Here is a 25540-nt window from a genome sequence, read left to right on the forward strand (position 1 = left end):
AAGTGGTGAGGTAATCATAATGGGATCTGTAGATCAGATTTACAGACTTCAAAACATGACATTGATTTGTTTTTCAATTTTATCACTTTAAAATTTCCTTGGAATAAGTGGAATCATGACTTCTGGTCTGTTCTTTCTCTGAGGTGACAGGCACATCTATATTTAGACCAATAGTCATGCTTCTGTGGTGATGGATAAGTGTGTGCCTCCAAAAATGGCCGTGCATCGAAATAATAACATGTGTTCTTTGCGAACCAATAAATAATTGACGTTGTAGGTTGGATGCACACACATCAGAGGGACTTCTATACAAATTTATTTGTTAAGCAGGGAAACGGACCTTTGTGCTAGGACCATAGATAGCCACCTGGGCAAGTGTCCATGAGCTCATGTAAGCGAGCAGACTCAGATCCAGTCACATCACAAACAGAATGAACCTAGGGCTTCCCAGGCCTGAAGCAGGAGAACCATTAATTTTGATGACACTAACCACAGCCTGGAGTTCCCTTTGACCGTATCCTTTCTCTCACCTCCCACGTTTCATGTGTCACTAAAGCTCTATTGATTCTACCCTTTTAATAGCTTTCACATCTGTCTTCTCTTTTCCTTCTCCACTGCCACTAGCTGGGATCCTTGACATTTGTTCACCTGGATTGGACAATAGCCTCCTGAATGCTTTGTTCTTTTCTCTGACTAGTTGCCTTCACTGCCATCAACATTATAAAGCATAAAACCCTCATGTCACTTCCCTACTTAAAAACATCTCAATGGCTCCCGTTGCTCAGAGGATTAAAATCTAACACCCAGAGGCTGGTCTACAAGGCTCCTTAAGAACTGGCCCACACCTCTCTTTCGAGGTCCCGTCTCCCTCATTTTGTCACTTGTGGCACCAGCCATCCTAGACCTCCTGGGGCTCCTGGAACCCACGGTCTGTTTTCAGATTTGGTGCCTTTCTTGTGATGTTTCTCAACAGGGTGACTTCCCTGCCACCCTTTTTCTCACCTTTGCCCTTTCGGCCAACTCTTAACTTTCCTTAGAGACTGTCTTCGTACTTACCTAGGGTAGAAGGCACGGTATGCTTCTAAAAGCAGTTCTCTCACAGTATTGCACCGTATAAACATCTGTCTTCCCTGGTAGACTGTGGAGTCCTTGAAGGAGGATTTCATTCTTCATCTATTCCCAGTGCACCATAAATGCTTCACAGGTATTTGCTGGATGGATTCTTCCATTCATCCAAGCATCCATCTTTCTTTCAACTAATAATCATTGAGCAACTGCTATACGCAAAGCACTGTTCTAGTTGCTACAAAGCCATGCTGAAAAAGACACAAAATCCTTATTGCCATGGAGCTTATATACCAGCGAGAGAAGATAGGCAAGAAGAAAGAAAGAAAGAAAGAGGAAATAAATCAGGTGGTAGGAAGTGTAGGCAGAGAATTAAAGTAGGGTCATGTGACACAGAATGCATGGGTGTGTACTTCATGTTGGATGGCCAGAGAGGGCCTCTCTGAGGGCAGCCTGGAGGCTGAGGTCTGAATGAACTACCTGGTGAAGGTCAGGGTAATGAGCATTCTAAGAAGAGGAAACGGATAATACAAAGGCCTTAGGGTAAGAGCAAGCTGACTTAGAATAAACACTGGTTACCTAAAGCCAGGGCAACAGTGGGGCACAGTGAAGAAAATGTCTCTAGCAGGCAGAACTGAAGCGATAGGTCACAGCTGGTTTAGGAGTCAAAGGCTCTTTACACCATACTATTTATTGGCAGCTACTAATAGCAAAATAAAAAGGCGCTGTTGTTCACAACTGATGCACAAAAGCCCTTAGGAATGCAGGTGCCTGCGGAATACCCCTTCCCATTCCACTTGGAGCCAAGCTATCTGTGTCAAGGTGGCCTGTGTGAAGAAACTGTCCAGTTGTAATCCACTTGGCTTTCTCTTCTTTGGGCCTGCAGTTTGCCCAAGCCACAGTTCATATAACCAAAAGAATGTGAATACTTTTATTTGCTCTGAAATGTGTCTATTTTTTAACATATACAGTGGGAAAGGGCCTTTAATTTACCCGTCCCTCATTATTTTCCAGCTTAATAGTTTTTATTCCCTTCCTGTGCTGAAAAAAAGGTGCTGTATCTGAAGATCTGTGGGCTTTTGTACAGGGTGAGCGTGTGCTCATGTACACACGTGGGGCACAGCTGAGGATTATGTAACAAAACTGTTCCGAGTAGAGTTGGCTGATACTGAAGGCAACTCCAAATTTGGCAACTCCAAATTTCATCGCAGGTAGGCTGAGCATGAGCTTGAAAGTCAGGAGTCATGGCTCAGGGCAGCCTGCTGGTCAGCTTTGTTTCCCAACTCAAAATGTTCCCTTGAAACCTTGGGTTTGGGTTCAAAAGACCCAAGAGAGTTCTGTTTCATAGAGAGGTGTTCCCTGCCACAGTCATGGTGATAATACAATTTTTATCTTCCCCAGTGGGTGGGTGGCCATCATGGAGGAGATCTGGTCTGATAAAAGTGTTCACATTCTTGTGGGTATATTAACCAAGTGGCTTGGCCACACCAAGGCCATGTCTAGACATCGTAATAGACCCTGCTATGGCACAGTGATCTATTTTTTGTGGGGTTTTTTTTTTCCTTTTAATTTTGTTTCTGGCTGTTCTTGGGAGAATTGACCATCTAGAAAACTTACTTAACTATACAGTGTAATAATTTAGGATTGAAAGGAATTTTGGGTGTCTAAACTTTTCAGACAAGGTGACTGCAGACCAGAAATGTTAGGTGTCTTTCCCAGGGACAGACAGTGAGTTGGTGTCAGAACTTGGGTTCCTGACTCCCAGTCATACTGCCTTTAGTCACTGAAGGGAGGTAGCAAAGTGTGTTTTTTTTTAAGCTAGTAGTCCATATTTTAAAATTGGGAGATTACACATAAAAATCTGGATTTCTGGTTTCTCCAGAAAGACTTGAGTCCACACTCCTGCAGGATTATCAGCATTAACAGTGGCTTCTACCTTTATACAGGTCGAAAGAATACAGCTCAAGGTGATATTATGAAGCAGATCTATTTGGCATCTGTAAGGCATTGGAAGTTGCAGCTCTTGTGGAAGGATCTAATACCACGATCAGAAGAACTTTGGATACGTCTTTGCACTGTGACATTGTGGTATACGCTTGACAAGTTTTGCAAAGAGACTTTTATTTTTTTTTTGTGCGGTACGCAGGCCTCTCACTGTTGTGGCCTCTCCCGTTGTGGAGCACAGGCTCCGGACGCGCAGGCTCAGTGGCCATGGCTCACGGGCCCAGCCGCTCTGCGGCATGTGGGATCTTCCCGGACCGGGCCACGAACCTGTGTCCCCTGTGTCGGCAGGCAGACTCTCAACCATTGCGCCACAAGGGAAATCCGCAAAGAGATTTTTATACCGACTCTGCTGACTAATATTTCGTTTGTGAAGCCAGGAGCCTCCATAAAGGTTAAAAATTATTCAGCTATATTGTGTTGAACTTGATTGAAGTGTCATGAACAGTGTCTGGAGAGCAGAAGAACCAGTTCTCTCTTGTTGCAATGGGTTTAGTCTGTTTACTTTCCTGGTGCCCTGTCGCTGAAGCTGGGGCTGGGAGGCCTGGTGAGGAATGTTTCTTCTGGAGTTCCGACAGGCTCAGCTATTTGTCACAGCCTCTGAAGCTGCTTGGCTACAGGTAAGGAAGGCTGCACTACGGGAGGGATAATTATGGTCAGTGAGTTTGAGCTTTTAGCTTGGCCTTACTCTGCACCCAAACTCACGTCTGATTCAGGAAGTCTTCTATTTTTGTGTGTTCACATCAACGATTTCCTTACTCGCTTTATCAAAGGGAAACAGCCTTGGGTACCCGTGAGGAGATTCTGAATCCGGCCTTTTGCCTGGCTGAGTGCAGGGCTGGGAAGAAGGATTAAGTAGGGGGAGGAGTCATTGTCATTAGAATACCACACACATGGCCAGACCATACGCAACCGGCCCCATCTCCTCTGTGACTCACCTACACAAAGCATGATTAAACTGGAGGGGGCGGGTGGTAAGCAGGCATTGGTGAGGCAGGGGCCTGAATCCTTTCCCTTCCCAGCCTGGGGACCCCATTGGTTGTTCCTTTTCCAGAGGACCTAGAAGTCTGGGGATCTCAAGATACACCTTGACCAGTGAAGTCTGTCCTGGACTTGTGAAACCCTTGTAGTTTGAGTGGCCAAATGAGGTGGAACATGTGATGGATAGCCAGACTTTTCAGGGATGTGGAAGGCTCTTTGACTTACGGGGATCCAGTGGGTCCAGGATTATCCAGGAGTCACAATGACTGGGGTCTCCTTGAGGGAGATAAACCCAGAGAGATTAGGGTGGAGCTTCATGGTCCCTATCCTTGGCTTTAGTCTGGAGAGCATTGTCTTTGAAACAGTCAGGCTATGGTTAGCACTATGAGAGATTCTTTCTGTTCCATCCCTCTTATACCATATGTAACAGGATAATGGAAAAACAAACAAACAAAAACCCCTCAGTTGCCATACCAGTGTTGGCCACATCAAAGCAACAGTTAATATACTAGTCATGGTAAATTAACATGGATCCTGATATAAACATTGTTTTATCCATTTTTGTTTTTCAATGAACCGTTTGGCTTGTATATTCTGTTTGAAACATCAAACATAATGCATGATCATATTTGAATATGAATACTACCTATGTTTTGCTGATAACTGGGATTTTTATTATGGGTATGGCACCACAGGTGTATCATGTTAAATTACGTATATAGCACTTAAGGTGTATAGTGACTGAAATCATTACTGTTGCTTCATTTGGCCTATATAGGATGTACCAATTTAGTGGATGATGTCATTCAGATCACATAAAAAGTCCCCTTAATCTGCCTGTCCAAATTCGTGGAAATCACAGGTCTTGAGAAGTATTTAAATATCAATAACATTGTCCATGAAATGTTGAATCCTTCTTTCCTTCTCCCCTCTCCTTACACCACTTCCTACCTCTTCCACAAGCTTGGCATTGTTATTCACAGTAAAGTTCCACCAGTGACAAGTCCCAGTACGTAGTGGGTCTGAACCCTTCCCTGGACCCATGGCCAGAAATGGGATGTGGTCCAGGGAACAGCCTAGACAAGCGCCAACTGGGACACGTGGCAAGGGTTCTCCTTCCTTTTTGACACCCTTCAGCTGTGCCTTCCCAGGGAGGAGGAGCCTAGGTCATCCTCCTTGCACAAGTCTGTGTTGTGACTGCATCAACATCCCCCTTTCTGCTGGGGTGGACGCTGGTGATTCCAGAAGGATGAGGCTTGCCATGGGTGGCATCTGGAATCCTCCAGAGTATGTTGACTTCTCTAGAGCCAGATGGGGGAAGCTAAAGAAGTGGCTGGGCCCCTGGAGGAAGACGAGTGTAACTACCCCTGGGCCACAGCCTCAAGACTGCGATGGCAGGTGCCCTGCCCGCAGCTCTCAAGCATGGAGGGCGGATGTTTTCTAGGCCAGCAGCTCTGGACAACAGCCGGGTCAGGCCTGGTAAAGGAAGTATACATGAGGAGATCAAATTGGAAGTGAATAGGAGACCATGATGTTCAAGGTTAGGTAGGAAGAGCTCTTGATACAGAACTGGATTTTCCCTTTTAAAACAAGGATGGCCATAGCTGAACCCTTCTCGTGTGTGTGTCCTCCTCTTGTGGTCACCCCTCCTCTGGTCTCCTGATTGAAGAGAGGAGAGATGGCCCTGGATTCCAAAAGTAGCCTCACAGCTATAGGAGGCCTGACTCTGCCCAGCCATTTTTACATTTCCTACGTGAAACTCACCAGCGCTTTGACAGCTTCTCTGAAGATCCAGGAGTGCGGGGCTTCCTTGGTGGCGCAGAGGTTGAGAGTCCGCCTGCCGAGTCAGGGGACACGGGTTCGTGCCCCGGTCCGGGAAAATCCCACATGCCGCGGAGCAGCTGGGCCCGTGAGCCATGGTCAGAGATCCAGGGGTGCCCAACTGAATGGGAATCTATGGTCGGAGAATGTAATAATTTTTTCCGCAGCTCCCTTTACTCTCTCCCTACCTAACCCTAAGTAGACAAAATATTGGGCCGAAGGGCCAAATAACCCTGTTTAGGATCTCGCCATCTCATTTCCAGCCGGGCACTTCCCCTTCTTGTAACTTTCCAGTGTGATTTGGGGAATACTATTGATAACTCTGACACCTGGTGGTCACTTCAAAAACTGCACTCTGGAAGGATCCAAGGTCCACTTCGATCACTTTTAGTTATTTTTGTTTTTCCAGTTACAATTTCAATGTAAATAACATGTACTTTATACATTAGTTATTATTATTAATTGAATTATTTATAAGTAAAATTCTTGCAAATGCATTCAAAAGAATACACTTGAATAGAAAATTTCTGTGAAGATATACCAGAAACTTCATGTCATAGTCCTTAGGAAGTGAAGCTAGGTGTGGGGGGAGGAGAGACTTATTTTACTTTACACCTTCTAGTTCTCTTTGAAATTAATTTTAAACAAAAAGGATGTGTTACTTTAATTGTGGCTGAAGTACCCCACTTGGGCAGGAGGTCCAGAAGTCCAGGATATTCCCCTCCAGGGCTCCTACCCTCTCCTGGTTTTGTGTCCAAGGACCTGTAGTGCTTTCACGTGTTTTGAGGGCATGGAGTACGGCTAGACTCCCTCTGATCTTTTTTTTTTTTAACATCTTTATTGGAGTATAATTGCTTTACAATGTTGTGTTAGTTTCTGCTGTATAACAAAAGGAATCAGCTATATGTATTCATATATCCCCATATCCTCTCCGTCTTGCGTCTCCCTCCCACCCTCCCTATCCCACCTCTCTAGGTGGTCACAAAGCACCAAGCTGATCTGATCTCCCCATGTGATGCAGCTGCTTCCCACTAGCTATCTATTTTACATTTGGTAGTGTATATATGTCCATGCCACTCTCTCACATCGTCCCAGCTTACCCTTCCCCTTCCCCATGTCCTCAAGTCCATTCTCTACATCTGCGTCTTTATCGTCTTTATTCCTGTCCTGCCCCTAGGTTCTTCAGAACCATTTTTTTTTTTTTTAGATTCCATATATATGTGTTAGCATATGGTATTTGTTTTTCTCTTTGACTTACTTCACTCTGTATGACAGACTCTAGGTCCATCTGCCTCACTACAGATAACTCAATTTCTTTCTTTTTTATGGCTGAGTAATATTCCATTGCGTATATGTGCCACATTTTCTGTATCCATTCATCTGTCAATGGACACTTAGGTTGCTTCCATGTCCTGGCTATTGTAAATAGTGCTGCAATGAACATTGTGGTACATGACTCTTTTTGAATTCTGGTTTTCTCAGGGTATATGCCCAGTAGTGGGATTGCTGGGTGGTATGGTAGTTCTATTTTTAGTTTTTTAAGGAACCTCCATATTGTTCTCCATAGTGGCTGTATCCATTTCTCTCTCTGATCTTGTTCACTGATGGTGGTGGAGGAGCCCAGCAGCTGAGTAGAAACTGGTCCTGGGGAGCTGTCTGGCCGGAGTGCTGAAGCTGGGAAGAATTCCCAGCTCCCTTGGTGGTCACAGGAGTGAAGGAAGCAGTGCTCCTGTCAGGTGTGGGCTGCCCACTTCCCAAGGTCATGCTCAGCAGTGGTTGGAGAGCCAACCATTCATTCGAGTTTCCGATGCCTCACAGGTGCGAGGCGCCAGGAGCCAAGTTTCACAAGGCATGGTGAGGCCACTCGGGGTGTGAGGCAGAAGCTCCCTGGGCTCTAACATCAGAGAGCAGGGCTGGGGGCGGATGTGGCCTGGGGCTGGCTGGCAGGAAAGCCCGGTCTGATGAAAGCGGCTACCTTCTGACTAGCTTCTCTATGCCTCTTACTGTGCGATACCAACATTTCCTTCCATTCTTGAACAGACCTCCCACTGCTTTCCCACTACCCCCCCAAAGATAACATACTTTTACGAATGTGTTGCACGTAACCACTTTCCAAGTATGTGCTCAGGACAGCAAACACTCCTCTCACTTGACTGTGCCCATTCACCCGGCTTACCAACCAGTAGCCCAGAAACACTGGGGGGCTGAGTGACCTGAGAGGAAAATGCAAGACATTCAGGGGCAGAGCCCCAGGGGAGTCTCCCAGGGCCAGGTTTGGTCTACAGGGAGGAGAGAGGTCCTGCTGTCCTTGTAACGCAGTCCCTGAGGATGGGACCAGGACACAGGAGTGGAAGTCTTTTGAAGCGGCTCTCCCGGGAAAGAAAATCATAGCACCCCACTCAATTATTGGTCTTTATATCCAGAGAACATGTTTCAGCTCCAGTGATTAACTCTTTTGGGGAGTACCTCAAGGCACAAGACAGCATGAGTGCTCTGCCAGGATCGGTTCCGGTGTCCACCATTTGTTTTGACTCCCAGAGCCAGGCACTGACCTTCTGGCGATCCACCTCTCCTTCCTCCAGGTAGCACCCTTCTACCTTCCGGGACAATCAGGGTGCCTCTCCTTTCCTCCTTCCTCTCTCCTACTGCTCGGATCAAAGCTCTCCAGCAGATACCATGTAACCTTGAGGATGGAAACCACCTGCTTGGGGAGACAGAAAAAGGCTGAGACCCTGATGACTTACGTGGAGCTGCCAAAACAGTTCGACTACTTACTTCTTGTCCTCAGTAAAGTAGGAGAATAATCCCCCACCTATGTGAATGACTGGGCTTTCTATTATCTGCAGCCAAACCTAACTGTAACATACACAGCGACCCTCCGTGATACCCAGGTGTTTTCTTGTTCTCGTCTATACTATGGCATAGGGGCAAATAGTTCTTAATAAAGAGCAGAAATAATACAAATTGAATCTCTGGCGGGGCTTTCCTCTGGTTGGACTCTGTGCACACAGCAAAATAGATCTGGTTGTGCTGTTGTTCTTAGAATTATTGATTTTAAGTCTTTCTCACAGTAGGGGTGGGGTAGAGCTGGAGTTTCAAAAGCACACATTCGTGTTTCTTAGCTTTGGTTTAAGTATGGTGGAGAGCGGTGACGAAGGCTACTAAGGTCGCAGAGGAGAAAACCAGGCTGATCTCATTGCGTTTGTAAATGCATGTTTGGGGAATTCCCTGGCGGTCCAGTGGTTAGGACTTGGTGCTTTCACTGCCCTGGCCTGGGTTCAATCCCTGGTCAGGGAACTAAGATCCTGCAAGCATGTTTGGAGCTTGTTAAAAGCTCTGGTACTGAGCTCAGAGAAAGCAGAGGTGAGGCCCTTGGTTCCATTCCCCTGCACACCAGGGAGGTGAGCTTGTTAGTGTCAGATGACCCATATTTTTCTTGATCTTTGAGTCATCTCAAAAAAAAAAAAAACCCGACAGCCTTATCAAGGTATAATTGACATACAATAAACTGCACCTATTTAAACTGGATAATTTGATAAGTTTTGCCATGTGTTTACATCTGTGAATCTGTCACTACAATCAATAGAGTGAACAGACGCATCACCTCTAAAGTTTTCTTTGTAATCCATCATACCACCCCTGGCAACCACTGAACTACTTTCTGTCATGACAGATTAGTTTGCATTTTCTAAAGTTTTATGTAAATGGAATCATATAGCATGTACTCTTTTTTTTTTCTGCTTTTCTGTCCTATTTCACTTGAATAATCTTTTTCAGATTCATCCATCTTTTTCATGTATCAATTTATCCCTTTTTATTGCTGAATAATATTCAGTTTATGGATATACCACAATTTGTTTATCCATTCACCTGTTGATAGATGTTTGGATCATTTCTGGTTTTTGGCTATTAAAGCTGCTATGAACATTTGTATACAGGTCTTTGTATTATTCTTGGATGTATAGAGAGGACTAGAATGGCTAGATCACATGGTAGGAGTATGCTTAGCTTTTTTTTTTTTCCCAGTCAAATATTCTTATTACACTTACAACTTACTTTTTAAAAAACTTAGTTAATTTATTTATCTTTGGCTGCATTGGGTCTTCGTTGCTGCACACGGGCTTTCTCTAGTTGTGGTGAGCAGGGGCTGCTCTTTGTTGCGGTGTGTGGGCTTCTCATTGTGGTGGCTTCTCTTGTGATGCATGGACTCTAGGCACGTGGGCTTCAGTAGTAGTGGCACATGGGCTTAGCTGCTTTGTGGCATGTGGGATCTTCCCAGACCAGAGCTTGAACCTGTGTCCCCTGCATTGGCAGGTGGATTCTTAACCACTGCGTCACCAGGGAAGTCTGATATGTGGTCCTTTGTGATTGGCTCCTTTCACTTAGCATGATGTTTTCAAGGTTCATCCATATTGTAACATGTATCAGTACTTCATTACTTTTTTTAAAAAAATTGACTATTTTTTAAAGCTGTTTTAGGTTCACAGCAAAATTGAGAGACTTTCCTTAAACTCCCTGCCCACACACACGCGACCTCCCCTGTTATCAACATCCCACACCAGAATGGTACATTTTTTACTATCTATGAACCTGCATTCACACACCATTATCACTCAACCATAGTCTACATTAGGGTTCACGCTTGGTGTTTTACATTCTCTAGGTTTGGACAAAAATATATAATGACATGTATCCATCATTATAGTATTCAGAATAGTTTCACTGCCCTGAAAATCATCTGTGCTATGCTTAACTTTCTAGAAAGCTGCCAAACTGTTTTACAAAGTGATTGCACCATTTTACATTCCTACCAACAGTGTACGGGAGTTCCAGTTCCTCCATATCCTTTCCAACACTTGGGATGATCAATCTTTTAAGTTTTAGCCATTCTAATAGCTGTGTAGTGGGATCTCGTTGTGGTTTTAATTCACATTTCCCTAATGCATCTTTTGGTTTTTATTTGCTATTTGTATAGTTTCTTTGGTGAAGTATCTGTTCAAATCTTTTGCCCATTAAGAAAAATTGTCGTTTGTTTGCTTGTCAACGTTTGAGAGTTTTTGTTTTTTTTTTGGCTGCGCTGCACAGCTTGTGGGATCTCAGTTCCTTGCCCAGGGATCAAACCTGGGCCACGGCAGTGAAAGCCCAGAATCCTAACTGCTAGGCCAACAGGGAAGTCCCGAGAGTTTTTTATATAGTGAGTTTTTTATATAGTGTGAATGTAAGTCCTTTATCAGCTATATGCTCTGCAAAGATTTTCTCTCACCTTTTGGGTTGTCTTCATTCTCTTAAGAGCTGAGGTTTAAAATTTTGATAAAGTCCATTTTATTAAATTTTCTTTTTATGGGTCACACTTTGGTGTCATATCTAAGTAATCTCTGCCTACTCCAATGTCACAGAATTTTTCTCCAATATTTTCTTCTAGAAGTTTTATAGTTTTAGGTTGTACATTTAAGTCTATGCTCCATCTTGAGCTAATTTTTATATATGGTGCAAGGTATGGATCGAAGTTCATTTTTTGGCATATGGATATCCAATTTTTCCAGCACTGTTCTTTCTCCACTGGATTCTCTTGGCACCTTTGTCAAAAACTAGTTGTCCATGTATGTATGGATCTATTTCTGGATTCTCTATTCTGTTCCACTCATCTATTTGCCTTATTTACAACAAGCCACACTTTTTGACTCTTACAGCCTTTAAATAAATCTTAAAGTCAGGTAGTGTGAGTCCTCCAACTTTACTCTTTTTCAAAGTTGTTTTGGCTCTTTTGAGTTCTTTGCATTTTAATATAAATTGGAAAATCAGCTTGTCAATTTCTACAGAAAATACCACTGAGATTTTCATTGTGATTGTATTGACTCTATAGAACAATCTGGGAAGAGTTGATGTCTTAATATTGAGTTTTCTGGTCCAAGAACAAAGTCTATTTCTCCCTCTACTTCTTAAAAAAGTTTTTCTTTAATTTCTTTCATTTAATTTAATCAGTGTTGTGTAGTTTTCAGTGTACCTGTTCTGAATAATTTTTTTCAGATTTATTCCTACTGGTTCATATTTTTTTGATGCTATTGTAAAGTGATGTCTCATTGTGGCTCTAATGTGCATTTCCCTAGTTGCTGATGTTTAACATCTTTTCATTGGCTTATTTGCCACCTATATATCCCCTTCACTGAAATATTCTTTTTTTTAAAAGCAAATTTTATTTTATTTATTTATTTTTTGGCCATGCTGCATGACTTGTGGGATCTTAGTTCCCTGACCAGAGATTGAACCCAGGCCCTTGGTAGTGAGAGCACAGAGTCCTAACCACTGGACTGGCAAGGAATTCCTTTCACTGAAATATTCTTTTATTTTTTATTGTTTTGCGGTACGCGGGCCTCTCACTGTTGTGGCCTCTCCCGCTGCAGAGCACAGGCCCCGGACGCGCAGGCTCAGCGGCCATGGCTCACGGGCCCAGCCGCTCCGCGGCATGTGGGATCCTCCTGGACTGAGGCACGAACTGTGTCCCCTGCATCGGCAGGCGGACTCTCAACCACTGCACCACCAGGGAAGCCCACTGAAATATTCTTAATCCATTTTCTTTTTCTTTCTTTTTTTTTGAGCGTGAGTTTTACTTTACTTATTTAAAAAAATTTTTTTTATTGCAGTAGAGTTGATTTACAATGCTGTGCCAATCTCTGCTGTACAGCAAAGTGACTCAGTTATACACATATAGACATTATTTTTTTAATATTCTTTTCCATTATGGTTTATCACAGGATATTCAACATAGTTCCCTATGCTGTACATTAGGACCTGGTTGTTTATCCATTGTAAATGTAACAGTTTGTATCTGCTAACCCCAAACTCCCAGTCCATCCTTCTTCCCCCCGCCCCATTTTCTAATTGTATTGTTTGCTTGTCAACTGTTGAGTTTTGAGAGTTCTTTGTATCATCTAGGTACCAAGTCCTTTGTTGAATATGTGGTTTGAAAATATTTTCTCCCCGTCTGTAACAGGGTCTTTCACAGAGCAAAAATTTTTAAATTTTAAGAGGTCCAACTTATCAAGTTTGCCTTCTGTGGATCATACTTTTGATATTAAGTCTAAGCATGTCTTACCTAGTCCTAGATCTTGAAGATTTTCTCTCAAAATTTTCATAGTTTTATTCTTTCCATTTAAATCAATGATCCATTTTGAGTTAATTTTTTGTAAAAGGTGCGAGGCTTAGGTTGAAGTTTTTTTTTTTCTTGGGCTATGGACATCCATTTGATTTTCCCTTCAACATTAGTTTTGGGCTAAGAATCTGATGTGTCTTGGTGTAGCTTTCTTCATATTTCATGTGCTGGGATTCATAGAACTTCTTATATCTGTGGCTGTATAATTTTTGTCAAATTTGGAAAAATTTCAGCCATCATTTTACAAATTTTTTTGCGTCCCCATGTCTCCTTTGTGACAGTCCTCTGGGGATTCCCATTACAGGTATATTAGGCTGCTTGAAGTTGTTCCACAGCACACTGATCATTTCATTTCTTTAAATTCTTTTTTTTCCCCTCTCCCTGTCTCATTTTGAATAGTTTCTATTGCTATGTTTTCAAATTCACTAATTCTTTCTTCTGCAGTATCTACTTTGCCAGTAATTCCATCCAACGTATTTTTTTTTAATCTTACGTAATGTAGTTTTCATCTCTAGACACCCCCCACCAGGATTATTTAGACGTTGGTTGGTAGATTGGTATTTTATTTTATTTTACTTTTTCCAGCATATTAAGGTATAATTGAAAAATTAAATTGTAAGATATTTAAAGTGTACATTGAGATGACCTGATATACATATACTTTATGAAAGGATTCCTCCCATCTAGTTAATTAGTACGTTGATATCACATATTTATTTATCTTTTTTGCTGTTGTTGTTTTTGATGAGGACATTTCAGTTCACTCTCTTAGCAAATTTCAAATTTCAATTTTATAATACAGTGTTATCAATTATAGTCATCATGTTATGCATTACATTAGATCCTCAGACCTTATTCATTTTATAGCTGAAAGTTTACACCCTTTTACCAACTTCTCGCTACTTCTCCTACCCCACTATACCTGGTAAACCACCTTTCTACTTTCTGTTTCTATGAGCTTTAGTTTTTGTTGTTGTTGTTCCACATATAAGTGATACTATGTAGTATTTGTCTTTCTCTGTATGGCTTATTTCACTTGGCATAATGCTGTCAATGTCCATCCATGTTGTCACAAATGAAAGGAATTTCTTCTTTCACATGGCTGAATAATATTCCATTTAAAAAATATGTATCTTACATCTATATCCATTCATCTGTTGATTCTGTAGGTTATTTCTATATCTTGGCTATTGTGAATAATACTACAGTGTACATGAGAGTGCAGATATCTCTTTGGTATTCTGTTTTTATTTCCTTTGGATATATACCCAGAAGTGGAATTGCTAGAACATATGGTAGTTCTATTTTTAATTTTTTGAGGAGCCTCCATACTTTTTTCAATAGTGACGGCACCAATTTACATTTCCACCAAGAATGCACAAGGGTTCACTTTTCTCCATGTCTTCATCAACACTTGTTATGGCTTGTCTTTTTTTTTTTTAATTTTTAAAATTTTATTTAAAAAATTTTGGGGCTGCATTGGGTCTTTGGTGCTCTGCTCGGGTTTTCTCTAGTTGTGGCGAGTGGGGGCTACTCTTCATTGCAGTGTGTAGGCTTCTCATTGTGGTGGCTTCTCTTGTTGTGGAGCATGGGCTCTAGGTGCACGGGCTTCAGTAGTTGCAGCACGTAGGCTCAGTAGTTATGGCACGTGGACTTAGTTGCTCTGCGGCATGTGGGATCTTCCTGGACCAGGGCTCGAACCCATGTCCCCTGAATTGGTAGGCAGATTCTTAACCACTCTGCCACCAGGGAAGCCCATCACTTGTCTTTATGATGAAAATCATTCAAACAGGTGTAAAGTGATATCTCATTGTAGTTTTGATTTGCATTTTCCAGATGTTTAGTAATATTGAGCACCTTTTCATGTATCTGTTGGCCTTTTGTATATCTTCTTTGGAAGAATGTTTATTCAGTTCCTCTGCCCATTTTTAAATTGGATATTTTATTGAATTGTATGGGTTCTTTATATATTTTGGATATTAACCCCTTATCAGATATAAGATTTGTAATTATTTTCTTCCATTCTGTAGGTTAACTTTTAATTTTGTTGATTGTTCCTTTTCCTGTGCAGAAACTTTTCAGTTTGATGCAGTTCCACTCATTTATTTTTGCTTTTGCTGCTTTTGCTTTTGGTGTCAAATCCAAAAGGTCATTGCCAAGAGCAATGTCAAGGAGCTTACTGCCCATGTTTTCTTCCAGGAGTTTTATGGTTTCAGGTCTTAAATTTAAGTCTTCAATTCATTTTGAGTTGATATTTGTGCATGGTGTAAGACAGTGGTCCAGTTTCATTCTTTTGTGTGTGGCTATCCAGTTTTCTGAATACCACTTATTAAAGAGACTATTCTTTCTCCATTGTACATTCTTGGCTTCTTTGTCACAAATTAGTTGCCAAAATGTGCATGGTTTTATTTCTGGGCTCTCTATTCTGTTCTATTGATCTATGTGTGTCTAGAAGTTTGCTAAGGATCTTTAAAAAATATCTTTCATGTGTCTACTTAAATTCTGAACATATGTACTACAACTGTAATGACTATTATTGTGTCCTTGTTTGGACACAAAACATCTGGTTCAGTTCTGGCTCAGTTTATCTTGACTGATCATTTTTCTCTTTAAGGGTAAGGTTTTCCTATTTCTTTGTATGTCTGGTAATCTTTGATTGGATGCCAGAAATTGTTAATTTTACCATTTTGAATGCTGGGTATTTTTATATTCCTATTAATATTGAAAAAAAATTTTAAAGAATTATCAGAACTTATTTTTGCTTAGTTTTATTAAAAATATGTCATATAGCTTTTTTCCTTTAAGGAGAAAAGAAGGAACAAGTTTCATAAAATCAAATAAGCAATGGTAATGTGTCTTAACTTGAAAAAGTTTGGAAATCACTGGTTTACAAGTTAGAATTGAATGAAAGAACAACCGTAACAGCCACAATTGGCCATTTCATGCCAGTGGCAGCAAACAACAAGATCAACTAGGGCAAAATAACCGCGTGGAAGCCCTGATAAGTGCTTAAACAGACTGATGGGCTGAGAAATCAGTATAGATATATTTTTGATATATATACATATATATTAATATATTTTATTAATATTTTTGAACTTTGTTCTTAGATACCGTTAAGTTCATTGGAAACAGTCCTCTGTTACAAACCTGCCGTTTTTTCATGAACTCCTTGTGTAGCCGCTCTCAGCTTCTCCCTGTTGGGCCACTCTGGTGTATCTTCCAAGATACTGGCTATTCTTGGTCATTTAGAGTTCCTCATTTCCTGTAAGAACACTCTCAGGTTTTAATAGGAGGATCTTTTGCTTTCTTCCCTGAGTTTTCTCCTCTGGAAATCCTACAACTATTGGTGAACTGGGGGAAAGAAGCTCCTTCATAAGTCATTTATTTTATTAGAATTTCTTCCTTGTTTTCAGGCGTCACTCTTCTTCCATCTTAGGCAGATTGCCGTTCTTTTTCTTCCTCTCCTTTTTCTCTCGTTTTTTCCCTTTTCTTTCTTTTAAAACTTTAATTATGGAAAATTTTAAGCCTTCAAAAAGATAGAGAGACTGGTATAATAGGTATTCCCACATACCAATCAATAATCATTAACTTGTGAAACTGTATTTTTCTTTTTAAAAAAAGTGTTTTCTTTTTAAAATTGAGGTATAGTTGATTTAGAAACTGTATTTTTCTAATGCTTCTGATTTACAAACGTTAGAAACTTATTTTCAAGTTACATTAGAAATCATGTGGTAGGGAATACACAACCCATTTTGTCTTGAGGGTTGTGTGTGTAGGACTCTTGGCTTTTATCCAGGTTAGGATGCATACAACGTGAAGACTAAGAGTCTCCAGTGATTCCCCAAGCATCTCAAATACTCTGTCACTTTGTGTTTTATACACAGTCCTTAATTGCAGCCTGTAGCCTTTGCTCTGTGCTTTGTTTATAGTCTCTGGTTGATATAGGTCATATCTCATATTTAATCTATGTTCACACTCCTTGAATACAGTTCCTAAGATTTCTAAGATTTTTTCCCCTAAGTGTGTATGTATATATATATATATATATATATATATGTATATACACAGACACATACCTAGAGTGTTCTTTATATAGCAGTTATGCTTAATGAATAAAAGCAAGTTAGCATAATGTAGTGACAGGTCTCTGGTAGAATCCTGGCACTGCTACTTACTACTAGTTGGTGTGACTTTTCCAATTGCTAAACCTCTCAGAGATCCAGCATCATTATCTGTAAACTGAATAACACCCACCTTCACGATGATTGTTAGGATTAGAAATAATACAACAAGAGTGTTTATCACAGTGCCTGTTGCATAGTAGTAACTCAATAAATGACAGCTATTATGATTGACAGATGTAGCAGTGCTGTGGAATGGATAGCAAAGAGTATTATCCCTAATTGACTGACTAAATAGGCACCAGAGAGACTAAAATACTGACTAAAGTCACAGACAGATCCATAACCAAAGTCATAAATGCCACTTCCTGGACTCATAGGCTCCTGCAAACATACCAAAATCTAATTTCTTCTTATATCTTTATGGGTGAATTCTATTTTATAACAGAAACAAAACATTTCCAGCAGCTCATTTCAAGGGGATTTACTAAATTTATGGTTCCAGGCATCTAGGTTTGGGCTTTGTGCCCCAAACCATGTCCTTACATCCACAGTAATATTTGAAATGAGCATATCAGACCAGCACATCTCTGTTGTGGTGTTTTGCTGAGTTTATTTGTGGACAGACTGGTTCTCAGAATCACAGACTGTTAGTGGATTGTTTTTAAACAGACAGAGCAAAGTGCTTCAAGCTTTCACACAGAGAAAGGAATGTTGAGTCCTACTTTCTCTGTCTCTATGTCTCTCTCTGTGTTTCTGTCTCTCTGACTCTTTGTCCTCTTTCTCTCTCTCTGTCTCTGTCTTTCTCTCTCTCTCTCTCTCTCTCTCACACACACACACACACACACACACACACAATTCTTTTGATCTTATACTCTCCAGGTTCTGGAGACATATGCACACCTCTGTGTACTCTTCCCAAAGTGGAGAAATGTCTTTCTCAGCTGTTTCCCACTATATTTTGCTGAAGTATAAAAATATGTCCTTATTAATCATCTGTAAGTGTCTAGAGGACATAAGTTCTGCCGAAAAGCTAAAGGCAAATGTAAAAAATTAGTGAAAATTATATAGAAGAGTCTCCCTTTTTTGTCCTAATTGAACAAAGTAGGGGAGAAAAGGACTGTTTAGGGACTTCCCTGGTGGTCCAGTGGTTAAGAATCCATCTTGCAATGCAGAGGATGCAGGTTTGATCCCTGGTTGGGGAACAAAGGTCCCACATGCCTCGGGGCAACTAAGCCCTCACGCTGCAACTACTGAGTCCACGCGCTCTGGAGCCCGTGCGCCACAACTACAGAGCCTGCACACCACAACTAGTGAGAAACCTGCAAGCCACAACTAGAGAGAAGCCTGTACACCGCAACGAAGAGCCCGCACGCCGCAACTAAGACCTGACGCATCCAAAAAATTTAAAAAAACAAAGAAAAGGACTGTTTAAAGAGGCTCTGGAATGATATACCTGTAACCATGGCCTCTGATGTGAGATCCCCTCTCACTCTGGATTTACAATGTTACATTCTCCTTTTAGCAGGGATCACTATAAGCAAGTTAACTAAAATCATGATGAATTGAAAAAGGAAAGAAAGTGAAAAACAAGAGCCATTGAAAACCTTTTCCTTCCTCAGAAACAACTGGGCTTCTCCTTTTATCTTTTTCAAAATCTTCTTCATTAAGCACAGTGGCTGTAACTAAAGCATCTTTGTGTCTCTAGCCCCTTTTGTCATGCTTTCACACAGTAGGCACTCAATAAATTATTTTTGATGCTGAATGTATAAATATGTATTAGTTGAGAATTTACTATGTAGCCTGATTTTCTGTGCTTCAGATTGGATAATCTTTCTTCAAATTCACTAACTCTTTCTTCTACTATCATCATTCTTCTGTTAAGCCTATCCAGTAATTTTTAACATTTCAGATATATATTTTTAAATTCTAGAATTTATATTTAGTTCTTTTTTATAGTTTCTAGTTACCTGTTGATACTTTTCATTCAATACAAGTATATTTTCCCCTATGTCCTTGAGCTTATTTATAATAATTGTTTTATAACCATTGCCTGCTAACTTCAATATGTGAATCATTTCAGGATTGACCTTCATTGATTTTACTTTTTCTTGAGAATAGGTAATGTCTTCCTGTTTCTTTGACTGTTATATAATTTTGAACTCTGTCCTGGATGTTGTGAATGATACGTTATAGAGATTCTCAGTTCTGCTGTGTTCCCCTGAAGAGTATTTTTTATTTTTTTTAATAGTAGGAAGTTAACTTGGCTGATTTCAAACTAAACTTTATCTTCCTTGCAGTGAATGGTGGCTCAAATTTCTGCTCAGTTCTTTCAGTCTTAGCTAGACTACTTGAAGTCTGCCTCACACATGTATGGTTCCAACAAGTGCCAGAGATCTGGCTAGAATTTATACACATGCTTTGGGGCTCCTCCTTTCTGGCTCTCTACTTTTTAGGATTTCTCCCTTTGTTTTCCAGCAGCTGTGTTTCCCTCAAACTCTGTCTTCTGGTTTTTCAAGCCAGTAAGAGTTTGGGTTTTTCTTTCTGACTTTTAGCTGCACTGTGTAGTGCAATTTGAGGACTTCCCTCAGGACAAAAGTCATAAAAAAATGAGAAACTCACCAGTGCTTTTCTCTTCATCCATATGTTGACTCCCTTTCAGTATCTACCTGTTTTTGGTTGCTTTTCAGTGTCTTCAGAGTTGTTTCTGTATTTATCTCAGAGTTTATATTTGTTATCTGCAAGAAGGTTGGTCTCACAGGAGCCACATGGCCATGACTAGCAGCAGTACCTAGGTAGGTATGTAGGACCAAAAAAACATAGGGACAAATAAGCAAGCTACTGTCAAATAAAGACTCAGAGACAAAAGCATTTAGAAAAGAAAAGAACTTTACTTATGAAGAGGTTTGCAAGGGAGTCCAGGCTTCAGAAAAACAGGCTTATCAAGTAAAAAAATGCAGCAGGAATTTAAAGGAAAAAAATCACCAAATTACTGAGTTTATTGTCATTCTGTTTATGGTGGAAAAACAGTAGTTTTCTTGCATGACTTTAACATTTACAAAGGTAGAGATATATCTTCAGACATTGATATTACAAAAGTTAGGGACAGAGATATTTTTGTTAGGGAGGCATTAACCTACAGGAAAGAATCAAGATATCATATTTTGAGGGCTAGAATTATACACAGTGATCACATTTTTTGTGTATGTTTTGTGTGTGTGTTTGTGTGTGTGTGTGTTTTGTCACTGGGATTCTTTATGGTCAACTCCCACTCTCACATGCAGATTTGACCTCATAAATTGTTTAGAGATTATCTGATTCACTATTATTCATTCGATTTGTTTTATTTAACTGGTTTTATTTATATAGCATATAAGAGATGTTAATATACAAAGACATCCTTGTTATATATTAATAAAACCAGAGCAGTTCTGGTTTAAGAATTAACCTGTAAATCCTCTACCGTTGTAATTTACTTTTATGTATCAGAATTATTTTATTGCCTTTATCTGCTCATCTACTGAGCTAAGGAACAAGGGCCTTCCAATTTGCTTCTATGAAGTTTACCTATAGTAGCCTGAAAGTGTCCCTCTCTGTCTGAGACACTGAAGTTTGTCAAATTCCTGACCTACTAGAAAACTCTTTATTACCTGTAAAGCTGATATTCTTTTTTTTTAAATTAATTAATTTTTGGCTGCGTTGGGTCTTCGTTGCTGCATGCGGGCTTTCTCTAGTTGCGGCAAGCGAGGGCTACTCTTCGTTGCGGTATGTGGGCTTCTCATTGCGGTGGCTTCTCTTATAGTGGAGCACGGGCTTTAGGTGCGCGAGCTTCAGTAGTTGTGGCATGTGGGCTCAGTAGTTGTGGCTCACGGACTGTAGAGCACAGGCTCAGTAGTTGTGGCACACGGGCTTTGTTGCTCCACTGCATGTGGGATCTTCCTGGACCAGGGCTCAAACCCTTGCCCCCTGCATTGGCAGGTGGATTCTCAACCACTGCGCCACCAGGGAAGTCCCAAAGCTGATATTCTTTAAGCCATAGACTAAGTTCCAGGACAGTTTCCTGGGACTGGTATACTGGAACTGGCTCCTACTGATTCATGAGAACTCGTTGTTAAATTTATAGGAATTTTGTAAGCTGCTTGTTAAACATGGCCATTATTGGAAATTAAACTTTATAACTTACAATTAAATAAATTATATTTAAATCAGTGATAATAAATGCTCAAAACTTATCACCTCCTAATTATGTATGACCTTTTTTAAAACTATTTTTAAAAATTGAAGTAGAGTTGATTTACAATGTTGTGTTAGCTTCTGGTGTACAGCTGATTCAGTTATACATATATATATTCTTTTTCATATTCTCTTCCATTATAGTTTATTATAAGATACTGAATATAGTTCCCTGTGCTGTACAGTAGGAACTTCTTGTTTATCTATTTTGTATCTAGTAGTTTGTATCTGCTGATCCCAAACTCCTAATTTATCCCCACTCCCCACCTTTCAACTTTGGTAACCATAAGTTTGTTTTCTATGTCTGGGAGTCTGTTTCTGTTCTGTAAATAAGTTCATTTGTATCATATTTTAGATTCCACATATAAGTGATATCATATGATATTTGTCTTTCTCTGTCTGACTTACTTCACTTAGTATGATAATTTCTGGATCCATCCATATTGCTGCAATGACATTATTTCATTCTTTTTTATGACTGAGTAGTAGTTTCATATACTATCTATCTATCTATCTATACACACACAGATATATATATATCTATCTCTATCTATGCCACAACTTCTTTATCCACTCATCTGTCAATGGACGCTTAGGTTGCTTCCATTCTTGGCTGTTGTAAATAGTGCTGCTATGAACATTGGGTGCATGTATCTTTTTGAATTAGTTTTTGTCTTCTAGATATATGCCTAGGAGTGGGATTGCTGGATCATATGGTAACTCTATTTTTAGTTTTTTAAGGAACCTCCATACCATTCTTCATAGTGACTGCACCAATTTACATTCCTACCAGCAGTGTTGGAGGGTTCCCTTTTTTCTACACACTTTCCAGCATTTATTATTTATAGACTTTTTAATGATGGCCATTCTGACTGGTGTGAGGTGATACCTCACTGTAGTTTTGATTTGCATTTCTCTAATAATTAGTGATGTTGAGCATTTTTTCTTTCTTTCTTTTTTAAAATATTTATTTTTTTATTTTTGGCTGCATTGGGTCTTAGTTGCAGCACATGGGATCTTTGTTGCAACGCTCAGGCTTCTCTCTAGTTGTGGTGTGCAGGCTTCTCTCTAGTTGTGGCACGCGGGCTCCAGAGTGCATGGGCTCTGTAGTTGTGGCACACGGGCTCTCTAGTTGTGGCTTGTGTGCCCAGTAGTTGCGGCACAAGGGTTTAGTTGCCTCGCGGGCAAGTGGAATCTTAGTTCCGCTACCAGGGATCAAACCCGTGTCCATTGGAAGGCGGATTCTTAACCACTGGAACACTGGGGAAGTCCTGAGCATCTTTTCTGTATGACCCTTTTATTTATTTTTTAGTTTTTTAACTTTTTAATTTTTTTTTGAATTTTTGAACTTTTTTTATACAGCAAGTTCTTTTTTTAAATTTAATTTATTTTTTTAAACAACAGGTTCTTATTAGTTATCCATATTATCCATATTAGTGTATATACGTCAATCCCAATCTCCCAATTCATCACACCACCACCCCACCCCACCCCCCCGCCACTTTCCCCCCTGGTGTCCATACGTTTGTTCTCTACATGTGTGTCTCTATTTCTGCCCTGCAAACTGCTTCATCTTTACCATTTTTCTAGGTTCCACATATATGTGTTAATATACGGTATTTGTTTTTCTCTTTCTGACTTACTTCACTCTGTATGACAGTCTCTAGATCCATCCACGTCTCTACAAATGATCCAATTTCATTCTTTTTTATGGCTGAGTAATATTGCATTGTAAATATGTACCACATCTTCCTTATCCATTCATCTGTCGATGGGCATTTAGGGTGCTTCCATAACCTGGCTGTTGTAAATAGTGCTGCAGTGAACATTGGGGTGCATGTGTCTTTTTGAATTATGGTTTTCTGGGTATATGCCAAGTAGTGGGATTGCTGGGTCATATGATAATTCTATTTTTAGTTTTTTAAGGAACCTCCATACTGTTCTCCATAGTGGCTGTATCAATTTACATTCCCACCAACAGTGCAAGAGGGTTCCCTTTTCTCCACACCCTCTCCAGCATTTGTTGTTTATAGGTTTTCTGATGATGCCCATTCTAACTGGTGTGAGGTGATACCTCACTGTAGTTTTGATTTGCATTTCTCTAATAATTAGTGATGTTGAGCAGCTTTTCATGTGCTTCTTGGCCATCTGTATGTCTTCTTTGGAGAAATGTCTATTTAGGTCTTCTGCCCATTTTTGGATTGGGTTGTTTGTTTTTTTGATATTGAGCTGCATGAGCTGCTTGTATATTTTGGAGATTAATCCTTTGTCAGTTGCTTCATTTGCAAATACTTGCTCCCATTCTGAGGGTTGTCTTTTCATCTTGTTTGTAGTTTCCTTTGCTTTGCAAAAGCTTTTAAGTTTCATTAGGTCCCATTTGTTTATTTTTGTTTTTATTTCTATTACTCCAGGAGGTGGATCAAAAAAGATCTTGCTGTGATTTATGTCAAAGCATGTTCTTCCTATGTTTTCCTCTAAGAGTTTTGTAGTGTCCGGTCTTGCGTTTAGGTCTCTAATCCATTTTGAGTTTATTTTTTTGTATGGTGTTAGGGAGTGTTCTAATTTCATTCTTTTACATGGAGCTGTCAGTTTTCCCAGCACTACTTATTGAAGAGACTGTCTTTTCTCCATTGTATATCCTTGCCTCCTTTGCCATAGATTAGTTGACCATAGGTGCGTGGGTTTATCTTTGAGCTTACTATCCTGTTCCATTGATCTATATTTCTGTTTTTGTGCCAGTACCATATTGTCTTGATTACTGTAGCTTTGTAGTATAGTCTGAAGTCAGGGAGTCTGATTCCTCCAGCTCCGTTTTTCTTTCCCAAGACTGTTTTAGCTATTTGGAGTTGTTTGTGTCCCCATACAAATTTTAATATTTTTTGTTCTATTTCTGTAAAAAATGCCGTTGGTAATTTGATAGGGATTGCATTGAATCTGTAGATTGCTTTGGGTAGTATAGTCATTTTCACAATGTTGATTCTTCCAATCCAAGAACATGGTATATCTCTCCATCTGTTTATATCATCTTTAATTTCTTTCATCAGTGTCTTATAGTTTTCTGCATACAGGTCTTTTGTCTCCCTAGGTAGGTTTATTCCTAGGTATTTTATTCTTTTTGTTGCAGTGGTAAATGGGAGTGTTTCCTTAATTTCTCTTCCAGATTTTTCATCATTAGTGTATAGGAATGCAAGAGATTTCTGTGCATTAATTTTGTATCCTGCAACTTTACCAGATTCATTGATTAGCTCTAATATTTTTCTGGTGGCATCTTTAGGATTCTCTATAGTATCATGTCATCTGCAAATAGTGACAGTTTTACTTCTTTTCCAATTTGTATTCCTTTTATTTCTTTTTCTTCTCTGATTGCTGTGGCTAGGACTTCCAAAACTATGTTGAATAATAGTGGCGAGAGTGGACATCCTTGTCTTGTCCCTGATCTTAGGGGAAATGCTTTCAGTTTTTCAACATTGAGAATGATGTTTGCTGTGGGTTTGTCATATATGGCCTTTATTATGTTGAAGTAGGTTCCCTCTCTGCCCACTTTCTGGAGAGATTTTATCATAAACGGGTGTTGAATTTTGTCAAAAGCTTTTTCTGCATCTATTGAGATGATCATATGGTTTTTATTATTCAATTTGTTAATATTGTGTATCACATTAATTGATTTGCATATATTGAAGAATCCTTGCATCCCTGGGATAAATCCCACTTGATCATGCTGTACGATCCTTTTAATGTGTTGTTGGATTCTGTTTGCTCGTATTTTGTTGAGGATTTTCGCATCTATATTCATCAGTGATATTGGCCTATAATTTTCTTTTTTTGTAGTATCTTTGTCTGGTTTTGGTATCAGGGTGATGGTGGCCTCAGAGAATGAGATTGGGAGTGTTCCTTCCTCTGCAATTTTTTGGAAGAGTTTGAGAAGGATGGGTGTTAGTTCTTCTCTAAATGTTTGATAGAATTCACCTGTGAAGCCATCTGGTCCTGGACTTCTGTTTGCTGGAAGATTTTTAATCACAGTTTCAATTTCATTACTTGTGATTGGCCTGTTCATATTTTCTATTTCTCCCTGGTTTAGTCTTGGAAGGTTATACCTTCCTAAGAATTTGTCCATTTCTTCCAGGTTGTCCATTTTATTTGCATAGAATTGCTTGTAGTAGTCTCT

The 25540-nt window shown here is 40.0% G+C and overlaps 1 long non-coding RNA gene across 1 annotated transcript in view; it reads left to right on the forward strand.

Moving 5' to 3' along the window:
• The window catches only part of LOC149750424 (uncharacterized), an 83105-nt gene that overhangs the window by 21135 nt on the left and 36430 nt on the right, over positions 1 to 25540 (forward strand). The window contains exon 3 of the long non-coding RNA XR_016394611.1: positions 3012 to 3686. This is a non-coding gene — a long non-coding RNA (uncharacterized LOC149750424). The remainder of the gene's footprint in view (positions 1 to 3011; positions 3687 to 25540) is intronic.

This window comes from Delphinapterus leucas, chromosome 1 (assembly GCF_059928025.1).
Source record: "Delphinapterus leucas isolate spDelLeu-1000000601 "Yukka" chromosome 1, BTC_Dleu_Yukka2, whole genome shotgun sequence".
NCBI lineage: Eukaryota > Metazoa > Chordata > Mammalia > Artiodactyla > Monodontidae > Delphinapterus > Delphinapterus leucas.